The sequence below is a fragment of the Narcine bancroftii genome, chromosome 3 (assembly GCF_036971445.1).
Source record: "Narcine bancroftii isolate sNarBan1 chromosome 3, sNarBan1.hap1, whole genome shotgun sequence".
In the NCBI taxonomy this organism is placed as follows: domain Eukaryota; kingdom Metazoa; phylum Chordata; class Chondrichthyes; order Torpediniformes; family Narcinidae; genus Narcine; species Narcine bancroftii.
In genome coordinates this window covers 167,016,906-167,027,765 of record NC_091471.1, presented here as the reverse complement: position 1 = coordinate 167,027,765, position 10,860 = coordinate 167,016,906, and positions in this window count along the sequence as shown.

The window sequence follows — 10,860 nt, the reverse complement described above, 5'->3', positions numbered from 1 at the left end:
TCACAAAATTCATCATTCCCTATTGCAAAAGCATTCACTCACATCTATTGCCCTGCATTGTATTTGTGAATACCTTGCAACATCTGATTCATTCTCAAGACCAGTTAGTTTAATTTCTGCACTCTTCTTGGATTATCCCCCTACACCGACCATGATTGATGTCCCATTACACATTGTTGAACTTGTGCCTGATACAGTAATTGAGCCTGAAATAGGCTGGATTGACAGCCTATTTCCTTCAATGCCCAAAGATAAAGATGCAACTTGGATCTGATTTAGAAATCCAGGAATTATCTGGTGCTGACAGAGTATCGTAATGGAAATCTGAGATGTATTTTTCACATACTATAAAGATGATTTTGAAGCCCAGTATCTCCTCATTCGCTATCCATTATTCTTCTACCAAAATTAAGGCAAATAATTCCTTAAACCGTGACTTAATTTAATTTCAATCCGTGGTAAATGGTGACAACACCTACTTATGATCTTCCATGAGATGCTCTGGGTGGCAGCATTGAACCAATGTGGTCCTCATTATTGATGGTACTTCTACAAGACTGTTAAATGGGTACTCCCAAGGTATTGACTAGTCGAAGGAAGGGTGATGCATGTTGTCAGGTTAGTGAATGCTTAATTCTTGCATTCTTGGAACAATTTCTTGCAAGCTACTTTGTGTATACCCTTTGTTATTTAAATATTCCTCAATTCTTTCACCAACCTATCTGGATTTAATGCACCTAATCTTTCTATTTCTCATCTATCAATCCTTAGCCCATCTTAAATTTCAACTTCACTCTCCTTTACTGAGAGTCACTTGGACAAACAATGTCCTTGATGGCTATCAAGTCCTATCTACACTTGTCCCATTTGTTTTTGTAGACCTGTTTGGCAACTCAACTGCTCATTCAGTTGCTGCTTAAGTGTTGTGAGATATCTACTCCACTACCTTCTCAGGCATTGCATTCCAGATTGCAACCTCCCTTTGCATGAAAAAATTCTTCATAGCCCCTCTAAACCTTTCACTCCTCTTCTGAAATCTAGCCCTTCTGGACTTGGACGCCTCTGTCATGGGTAAATATTTCCTATAATCTTGTCCTATCTAGGACTCATAATTTTGGTTACCTCTACCAGGGCCAGAACTAATTACAATATTCCAGCTGTGGCTATATAAAGTTATACTAAGGCCTCCCTGCTCTTATACTCCTACCTAATGAAGGCAAGAATCCCATATGCCTTTTTCACTTCCTATCTGTCACCTTCAGAGAACCTTGGGCTTGTGAACCAAGGTTCCTTTGTCTCAAGTTTTCGTGGTATATGGGCTGCCTTTGTAAAGTACTCATTTAGTGCCTCAACCATGTTAGTTTTTATTTCCATTTCATCTCTCTTCAAGTTTCTGCTTTCTTTTCTTTTGAACATGTTTGGATTCCTATTTAAGCTTTCTGCCAGTCTTTTCTTATGTTCTCCCTTTGCCCCTCTTCAAAATCGGAATTTATTGTCACGAACATGTCAGGAAATTCATTGTTTTGCAGCATTATCACAGTCCAAATATTTATATAAACCACCTTACAAAATCAAAAGAAATAGTGCAAGAAAAAGAGAAAGACAAAGTAAGGCAGTGTCTGTGGTTCATTGTTCACTCAGGAATCTGACAGAAGAGGGGAAGAAGTTGACCTTGTGCCACTTTCTTTTTCTGTAATCAGTTTTGTTTTGCATATGTTAACAGCCTGGCATTTGCCATGTTTCCCAGATGTTCCTGCATGAACATCTGCACCTGACCTGGTTCATTTCCCAGACCCAACTATAGCAACAGCACCTTCTTCACTGGTCAGCAAAGTCCTCCTAATCACTTCACAAACTCTCTCTTTACTTTGCCCATTGTTTTATTGTTATCCAGTCCCATTATCTCCTCATATGACCTTGGCATTTCTGTAATTTGCCTGCAAATTTCTTCTTCCACATCCTCATTAAGGGGGAATGAGTAATTGCAATGGTGCGTGTGTGGTTTTTTTTAACATAAACTAAATAGATTGAGTCCTTGATCATCCTGAGATGTCCTCCCTCTCCACCAATGCCATATTCTGCACAGTCTGCTCTGTCATTCCCCCCCCTTTCCTCCCATCCTTTTCCAAGCATGTTGTACCAGAAATACTTTGAACCCATTCCTGCCTTCTTTTTTGAAGATAAACAAGAGAGACGGCAGATGCTAAAAAACTGGAGAAACACACAAAATGTTAGAGAAACAGTACCAGAGGATGTTTGTTTAAGGTGAGTGGAGTGGAGACATTTTTTTAATACAGAGAGTGGTGTGTACCTGGAATGCATTGCCAGGGGTAGTTGTTGAGGCTAATACAATAGGGAGATTTAAGAGACTTGGAGAGAGGCACACGGACATGAGAAAAATAGGAGACCGTGGAGTATGAAGGAGGGAATGATGAGGTTGTTTATATGGTTCGGCACATCACTGGCAATCATTTGCCTTCCATGGATGCTCGAATGTGTTGTTTCTCTTGCGCTTTTTCGCCAAATGTCTGTTATTGCGACAACATTGTTTTCCCACATGGTACCAACAGTGGCACGATTAGTGTAGTGGTTAGTGCGACACTATTACAGTGTAAGTGACCCATGTTTAAATCTGGCACTGTCTATACCAAATTTATACATTCTACCTACATCTGCAGGTTTTTTCCCCAGGTGCTCCAATTTCCTCTCACTCTCCAAAACCTACGGTGTAGGTTAATTTGGGCGCAATTGGGCAGCATGGGTAAAAATGGCCAGAATCGGCTTCTACTGAGTTGTAAATAAAGTTTAATTTAAATGTAATTTAGAAACCTTGTTGAATATACTTTCTTCCATTTATGAATGCATAGCGTAAATCTATCTTTGTATTTCCTTTTACTCCTGAGCATTTTTTAAATCTGGTCCTATCTTCTCTTCCAATCCATTCTTCAACAATTTTCCCCTTTTCAAATATACTTACCCTGCCCTTCCTCTCTGCCACACCACATTTCCCCCCCCCCCCCCCCCCACCTCTGGACAATCATCTCAACAGTCTGTTCAAACTGTACACGTCAACTCTCCTTCCTCCACATCACTTTATTTGTACCACTGCTGTGGCATTTAACATTGCCTTCTGAAAGTCCATATGCTCAGTCATGGTTGATGTTACTTCATCAAACAATTCTATTTACCACTATTGTATCTATTCTCAAAAGAGAAAATATGGCATTACAAAGTTTTAGGTATTACACTTGCAAATACAAGCAGCTGAGTCCTAGCAAGAATCAACCAAAGAAAGTATAAAGCTAATTGCATTGAAACAGGAAAGACTGCAGACGCCGAGATTGTATCAAAAACACTAAAATGCAGGAGGAACTCAACAGCTCACAAGGAGTCCATAGAAGGTAAAGAACCTTCATACCTTGAAGGGCTTAGCCTGAAACATAAATTATTTAGTGCCCTCCATAAAGTTTGCGACAAAGACACATTTTTCCACATTTACCCCTGTGCTTTAGTTTTAAATTTGTAATCAAACAATTCACATGATTAAAGGTACATTCCAGATTTTATTCCAGTGTAGCGGGCTGAGCAGCACAGTGGGCTGAACCATTCCCCATGCGGCTCGCTACTCACTCACCTGGCCAGAGGGCCGCGCACAGCACTGCGAGCTGGGTCACAGCACACTGGAGCACTCACTTTCAAGATGGTGCGGGGCTCCCATCATCTTTATTTTATTGGCAATCCCTGGCTTTCTTTAGCCGCCACCTATGGCCATCAGAAATGAAGTACAGCGCACTTGATCAAGAGCTATTGGTGTTGTACCTGGCCACACAACACTTCCTATATGTTTTGGATGGCCACCATTTCACCACTTTCACAGACTATGAGCCACTCACTTTTTCCTTCAGCAAGATATCAGACCCGTGGTTGGCCAGGCAGCAACGCCACTTGTCGTACATTTCTGAATTCTCTACGGATTGTGTCATGTTTCAGGAAAAAACAATCTGGTCGCTGAAGCGCTACCCAGACTGGCAGTGCATCATATCCAGGGTGGCGTCAATAACTTTTTTTTTCCCAAGACATTGGTCTGTGTTTACTAACTGTTTTATTGCACCACCATCGTGCTACACTTTAAAAGTACTTCATTGGTTAAAAGTCAATTCACAATGTGAATGAAAAGCACCATTCGAGTCATCAAGTTTTACATCACAAAAACAGGATCTTCGGCCCAATATCCACAGCAAATAAGTCCTACCCCCCCCCAAAAAAAAAGATGAAAGGAAAGATGGAGAAGAATAATTAATACAAGACATTTAAATATGTGTCATGGTTTGGGACCACACCACCCATGTATGGGAAAATATTTTAACAATCCATGAACAGACTCCAAACTTCAACAAAAAAAGGATAATTATTTTGTAAATTATATGTTATCTTCTCTAAAGGAATACATGACCTCATCTCTGCATACAATCATTGAATATTCAATTGAATCTCATTCTTCCGTGTAACTGCAAGACATTTCCTTGCTACTGCTAAAGCCAACCTCAAAAAAGCAATTTGGGATTTATCTAATTTCAACTCTAAACACATTTAATATTACCCAATAAAAATATCATAGAGTCTAATGTAATTTTAAATTTAAACATAACTTCAAAAAATTCTTTAATTTTATTCCAAAAGGGTTTAACTGTTTCACATAGCCAAACTGAATGTAAGAAGGTTCCTACTTCCTTACAACATCTAAAACATGAATCTGAAGTGATATATTTAAATTTCTTTAATTTCTCAGGAATTAAATATAGTTGATGAATAAAATTATAGTGAACTAATCTATACCTCACATTCACAATCTTGGTCATACTATCACATATCGACATCCATTCTTCTGGGGGATAGTAATCCCCAAGTCTTTCTCCCATTTCACTCTGGCTTGAAAGTTTTAGCCTGCAATAAGTTATACATATTCAATGTGAAACCCTTCCTTGTACCATCAGTAAATAAACTCTCAAATTTAGATCTTCTCGGAAGGTACACCCAAAGTTTTCTAACAATAAAGTTTTAACTTGATAAAAAAATTTTTTTAAAGTACTCAAAGGTACATTATATTTCTCTCTCACTCTTTGCAAAGAAATAAAATGTCCTGCCTCATAACAATCTTCTACCAATTTCATTCCTTTTTGTTCCCATAACTTCAATAATTGATTATTAACCGTAAATGGTAAAAATTTATTTTGAAATAAAGGTGTCTTAGTTGAGTCTTTACCTTCCATGCCTAACTGTTCATTCTTATGTATCCATAACTCAAGCAGATGCTTCAATACCAGTAAGTTATAACTACATATTAACTGGGAATTCCATCGATAAATAAATTGACCCATCCTCTTTTCACCAATCTGAGATAATTCAATAGTGGCCCAACCCAAAAGAGTATCCACTTGAAACATTCTATTTATAAATTTTAAATAAGGCAACATTCATAGTACTGCTGAAGTTGTCGACCATCCAGTGCATATTTCGATGTTAATTTTTGTAATGAAACTTTTGTTATTTTGTCTTTCCACAAAAACTTCTTTATCAAGGAGTTAATATCCTTAAAAAATTATAAGGGATCTTACATGGAATAGATTGAAACAAATATTGAATTTGAGGAAAAAAATTCTTCTTACTTATAATTCACCTGTCCTATTAATGTTATTGATAAGTCTTTCCACCTATTCAAATCATCTTTAAATGTAGTCAATAATGGTAAATAATTCAATGTAAATAAATTATCATAATTATTATCGATAATTATTATCAATAAATAATATCCAAATATTTAATACAATCAGACCATCTAAACTCTACAATATTTTAAGACACGAGCCCTATAGGTGAGTGGCAGGCGCTTGGTGATGCCACTTCTGGTTCCGAGCTGGGAGGGGTTTAAAAGTGGAGGCAAATTCAAATAAAGTGTCTTTGCTGACTAGCACTGTGTCTGGTGAATTAATTTAGTAGCTCTACTGGAGTAGTCGCTACACCAGGTTATTTGTATACATTTTGGTTTGACCATGTAGATATTGCAGCACTTTTTCCCCTCGTTTCAGGACACCATAATATTTGGGACATAGCAATGGTGTGTATATTAATCGTGTTTGTTGCATATCTCTTGCATGCAATGACTGCTTGAAGTCTGTGATTCATAGACATCACCAGGTGCTGAGTATCTTCTCTGGAGATGCTCTGCCAGGCCTCTACTGCAGCCATCTGCTTGTTTTGGAGACTTGTCCCCTTAAGTTGGGTTATGAGTGCTTAGTTCAGCCTGGTCAAAGCCCTTGTGGTTCATACAAGAGGAGAGGACTGGCTGTCTAATGTTTCACTTGGAATAAGAGAAACAAAAAGACACTGTGGTGACCCGGAGAAAAGAGGTTATCATCTGGAGAACCCTGAGGGGGAAAGTTTCTTTGTCAAGACACTGAAGTGACTGAAGAAAAGAAGTAAATCAGTTGTGGATGTCCAGAATACAACAAATCTCTCTCTGAAAACCAACAAGAACTTTCCTGCGTGGTAACCATTTACCTTTCAAGCTCAAAGCCTGGTGAACTTTATAAATGTTAAATTCTGTGCACAATATAAGAATTGGCTTCAACCAGTAAACTTAGAGGAGTGAGAAGTGAGTTTGGACTGTGAATCAAAGATCTTTTCTGAACTTACACACACATTACATACACATCCGCTTAGAATTAGATGGGGGTTAAGTTAGGTTAGTTAAAGTTTGATTCAGTTTGTATTTTTAAAGAAAATTAAAATCAACTTTTAAGTAACCATTTGTCGTGGTGAATATCTATTGCTTCTGGGTTTTGGGGTCCTCTGGGCTCGTAACAATACTTACTCCTTTGTTGCTTTACCAATGTGTTTGGATCATTGTCTTGCTGTAGGATGAAGTGCTGTCTAATGAGTTGGGAGGCATTTGCTCAAACCTGAGTAGATGTTTGTATACATCTCAGAATTCATTTTGCTACTGCCATATATGCCCAGGCCATAACATCCCCACAACTATGTTTCATAGATGAAGTATGCTTTGGATCTTGGGCAGTCCCTTTATATCTCCACATTTGGCTCTTGCCATCACTCTGATACGTGTTAATCTTGGTCTCATCTGTCCACAAGACCTTTTTCCAGAAATCTGCGGGTTCTATTAAATACCTTTTGGCAAAGTGCAATCTGGCCGTCCTGTTTCTTTGGCTGACTAGTGGTTTGCATTTTGCAGTGAGGCCTCTCTACCTGTATTTCTATTCATGAAGCTTTCTGCATATAGTAATCATTGATGGATCCACACCTGCCTGTTTCTGATCTGTCAGACAGGCATTTGGGATTTTTCTTCATTATGATACGAATTCTTCTGTCATCAACAGTGAAAGTTTTCCTTGACCTACAAGTCCTTTGAGATTACTGAGCTCACCAGTATACTCTTTCTTCTTAAATATATTCCAAACAATTGATTTTGGTAATCCTAAGGTTTGGGCAATGTCTCTTACTGATTTATTCTTATTTTCCAGCCTCATAATGGCTTCTTTGACTTTCATTGGTGCAACTCAGGTCCTCATATTGAAAATTGGCAACTACAAACTCCAAAGGTGATCAAAAGCTTAGAAACAAGCCTAGCTCTCTTATACCTGCACCAATGAAGCAATTAAACATACCCAAGTACTCACAAACACCTGTGAAGCCAAATGTCCCAAACATTATGGTGCCCTGAAATGAGGGGACAATGTATAAAAAGTGCTCTAATTTCTACATGGTCAAACCAGCATGTATACAAATAACCTGGAATAAAATCTGGAATGTGCACTTTGATTACATGAGAATTGTTTAAATACAAATTTTAAACTAGAGCATAGGGGCAAATACAAGAAAAAAAGTGTCTTAGTTCCAAACATTATGGAAGGCACTGTATATCCTAACTTCCTGAGAATGCCGCTTGATCTACTGAGTTCCTCCAGCAGTTTTGTATCTTTATTATTAAACTACCGTATATTTGCCTGTAATAGTCAATACCATGTCAAAGTCGACCACCTATTTTCGACCCCCAAATCTGGTATTTTCCATATACCGTGCGTAAAAGTCGGCCCCCTATTTTTGGCCCCGGCCGTCGACCTACTGGAGTTCCCAACACCACAACCTCAGACTTTCACCTAGGCCCCGGCCACCCACCCATCCGAGCTCCAAATGCCACGATCACAGTCTCTTGCCTAGTCCCCTGCTGCCCACTATCTGAGCTCCCGACGCCCCAACTACCTGCCCACCCATCCGAACTCCCGACACCCCAAACAACCCAGGAACTACCGTGGTCAAAAGTAGTATGCATCTAATAGTCGACCCCCTAAATTTTATCCTAACGATTGGTTCACATAATTCAACTATTTCACACGTATATACAGTAATAGCACTGTTTTTCCTTATCTGGTGTTAGCCATGGCTCAGTAATAGCAATCTCATCTTTGAACCAGAAAATTGTGCACCGAACTCCAGCTCTATCCATGGTCTTGAATATGAAACATCAGTCAATATTTTAATGCAAAAGGGAAGCTACGCTGTACTGTCAGAATTGCTGATTTTGAGTGGCAGCCTCCTCTTGCTCTCTCTCTCTGGGATGTAAAAGACAGCAAAAATGATAAGAAGTTGTAAGTCAGTGACCCAGCTTCACTGCTGAATATGGCTTATCCTGTGCCTTGTCCACTTTGTTGCTCAAACTCCATATCAGGTTCCCCAGTGTCCAAAGATATTGCGTCCTCAGTCTTGGATTTAAAGTCTGAATATACTTCAGTGCTTCTCACTGTTGCTTGTGAGATCTCATTCAACACATGCTTATTTGCATCGGAGATAATATTACAAGAATATTTTATTACCTTTAAAGTGCCTTGCAATACTCTGAGGTTATGAAAGATGCTGTATAAATGATCGTGTTACTTCCAAATTGCAACCCCACTGCAAACATTTTCTCTGTTAATTATCCTGATAGCTCCAGTCAATCCGGTTAACTTCATAGAGGAATTACAGAGATTAGATGTATTTGACGAAGCAAAATGTTTTGAAATTGCAGATTTGCTTTATACTCATCATCAATGTTTTGAATTGATAGCTCAAGCCAATAAAAACCCTGGATATTGTTTTGTTCCAAAATACTTCAATATTAGCTCATAAAAAGTTGGAAATTAGCAAGAGTTTATACAGTTGAGAAGTTGAACTTTTATTAAAAAGAAAAAAGATTACCATAAATAGCATCCATTGTTAAAAGTTACCAGAATCCAAACAAACAAATGCCTGGTAATAACCCATGCATATCTTCACTATATCCTGTGATAATTAATCAAGTCACAGTTATTGTCATCTGACTGCTCACGTACAACCTGACAAAACAGCATTCTTCGGTCCTCAGTGCAAAACCTGCAGACACACACCCAGACATGCAGACAAATTATACATATGCAGAACAAGTATTTTATCTATAAAAATAAATATTGTTTTGTGGGAAGAAGCTGTTCCTCTGCCTGATGGTGCAGGATCTTATACTTCTGTATCTCTTCCCTGATGGGAGCAGCTGAAAGATGCTGTATGCAGGGTGGAAGGGGTCTTGAATGATTTTGTGCACCCTCCTCAGACAACAATCCAGTACATCACATCAATTGGGGAGGTGGAGGGAGACTCCAATAAGCCTCTCTGCCACTTTTATGGTCCTAAGGACTGGCCTCTGATCCATTTCTCTGCAGCAATCATACCACACTGTGATGCAGCTGGCCAGGACACTCTCAATAGATCTCTTATAGAAGGTCAAGTTACTGGTGGCTGATAGCCTTGCCTTCTTCAGCCTTCTAAGGAAGTGCAGTCCCTGTTGTATCTTCCTGACAAGTGAGAAGATGTTGAGTGTCCATGACAGGGCTGTGTTCTTAGCCCCCTGCTCTATTCACTTTACATCTATGAATATGTAGCTTGGTAGCACAATAACACCATCTACAAATTTGTCAATGATACAATGAGTCTACCACAGTAGTGGATTGTACAGAGGATGAGGATGAGGCAGGATACAGGATGGTGCACCAATAACAACCTTGCACTCAATGTCACCAAAACTAAAGTGCTGGTTGTTGACCAGGATAGGGAAGCCACAAAGTTATAAAATCCAGTGATGATTAGAGGATCAGAGGTGGAGAGAGTGAGCAACTTTAGGTTCTTGGGAGTCACTCTCTTGGAAGACCTTTCCTAGACCCAACACACCAATGGTGCCATGAAGAAAGTACGTCAGTGCCTCTTACACAGGTCTTCCAAGTCAAGTTGCCATCACTCTGGTTTCAGCTCTTCTACTGTATCAAGGCCAGAGACAGCTTCATTTAAGCTATCCAAAGATAAAGAAGATGGTGCTGCTGTTGGACTTTCAAAGTGGGCTTTCTTTCTTTGGCTTGGCTTCGCAGACAAAGATTTATGGAGGGGTATGTCCACGTCTGCTCGTTGGCGACTGACAAGTCCGATGCGGGACAGGCAGGCACGGTTGCAGCAGTTGCAAGGGAAAATTGGTTGGTTGGGGTTGAGTGTTGTGTTTTTCCTCCTTTGTCTTTTGTCCGTGAGGTGGGCTCTGCGGTCTTCTTCAAAGGAGGTTGCAGCCCGCCGAACTGTGAGGCGCCAAGATGCACGGTTGGAGGCGATATCAGCCCACTGGTGGTCAACGAGGCAGGCACCAAAAGATTTCTTGAAGCAGTTCTTGTACCTCTTCTTTGGTGCACCTCTCTCTCGGTGGCCAGTGGAGAGCTCGCCATATAACACGATCTTGGGAAGGCGATGGTCCTCCACTCTGGAGACGTGACCCACCCAGCGCAGTTGGGTCTT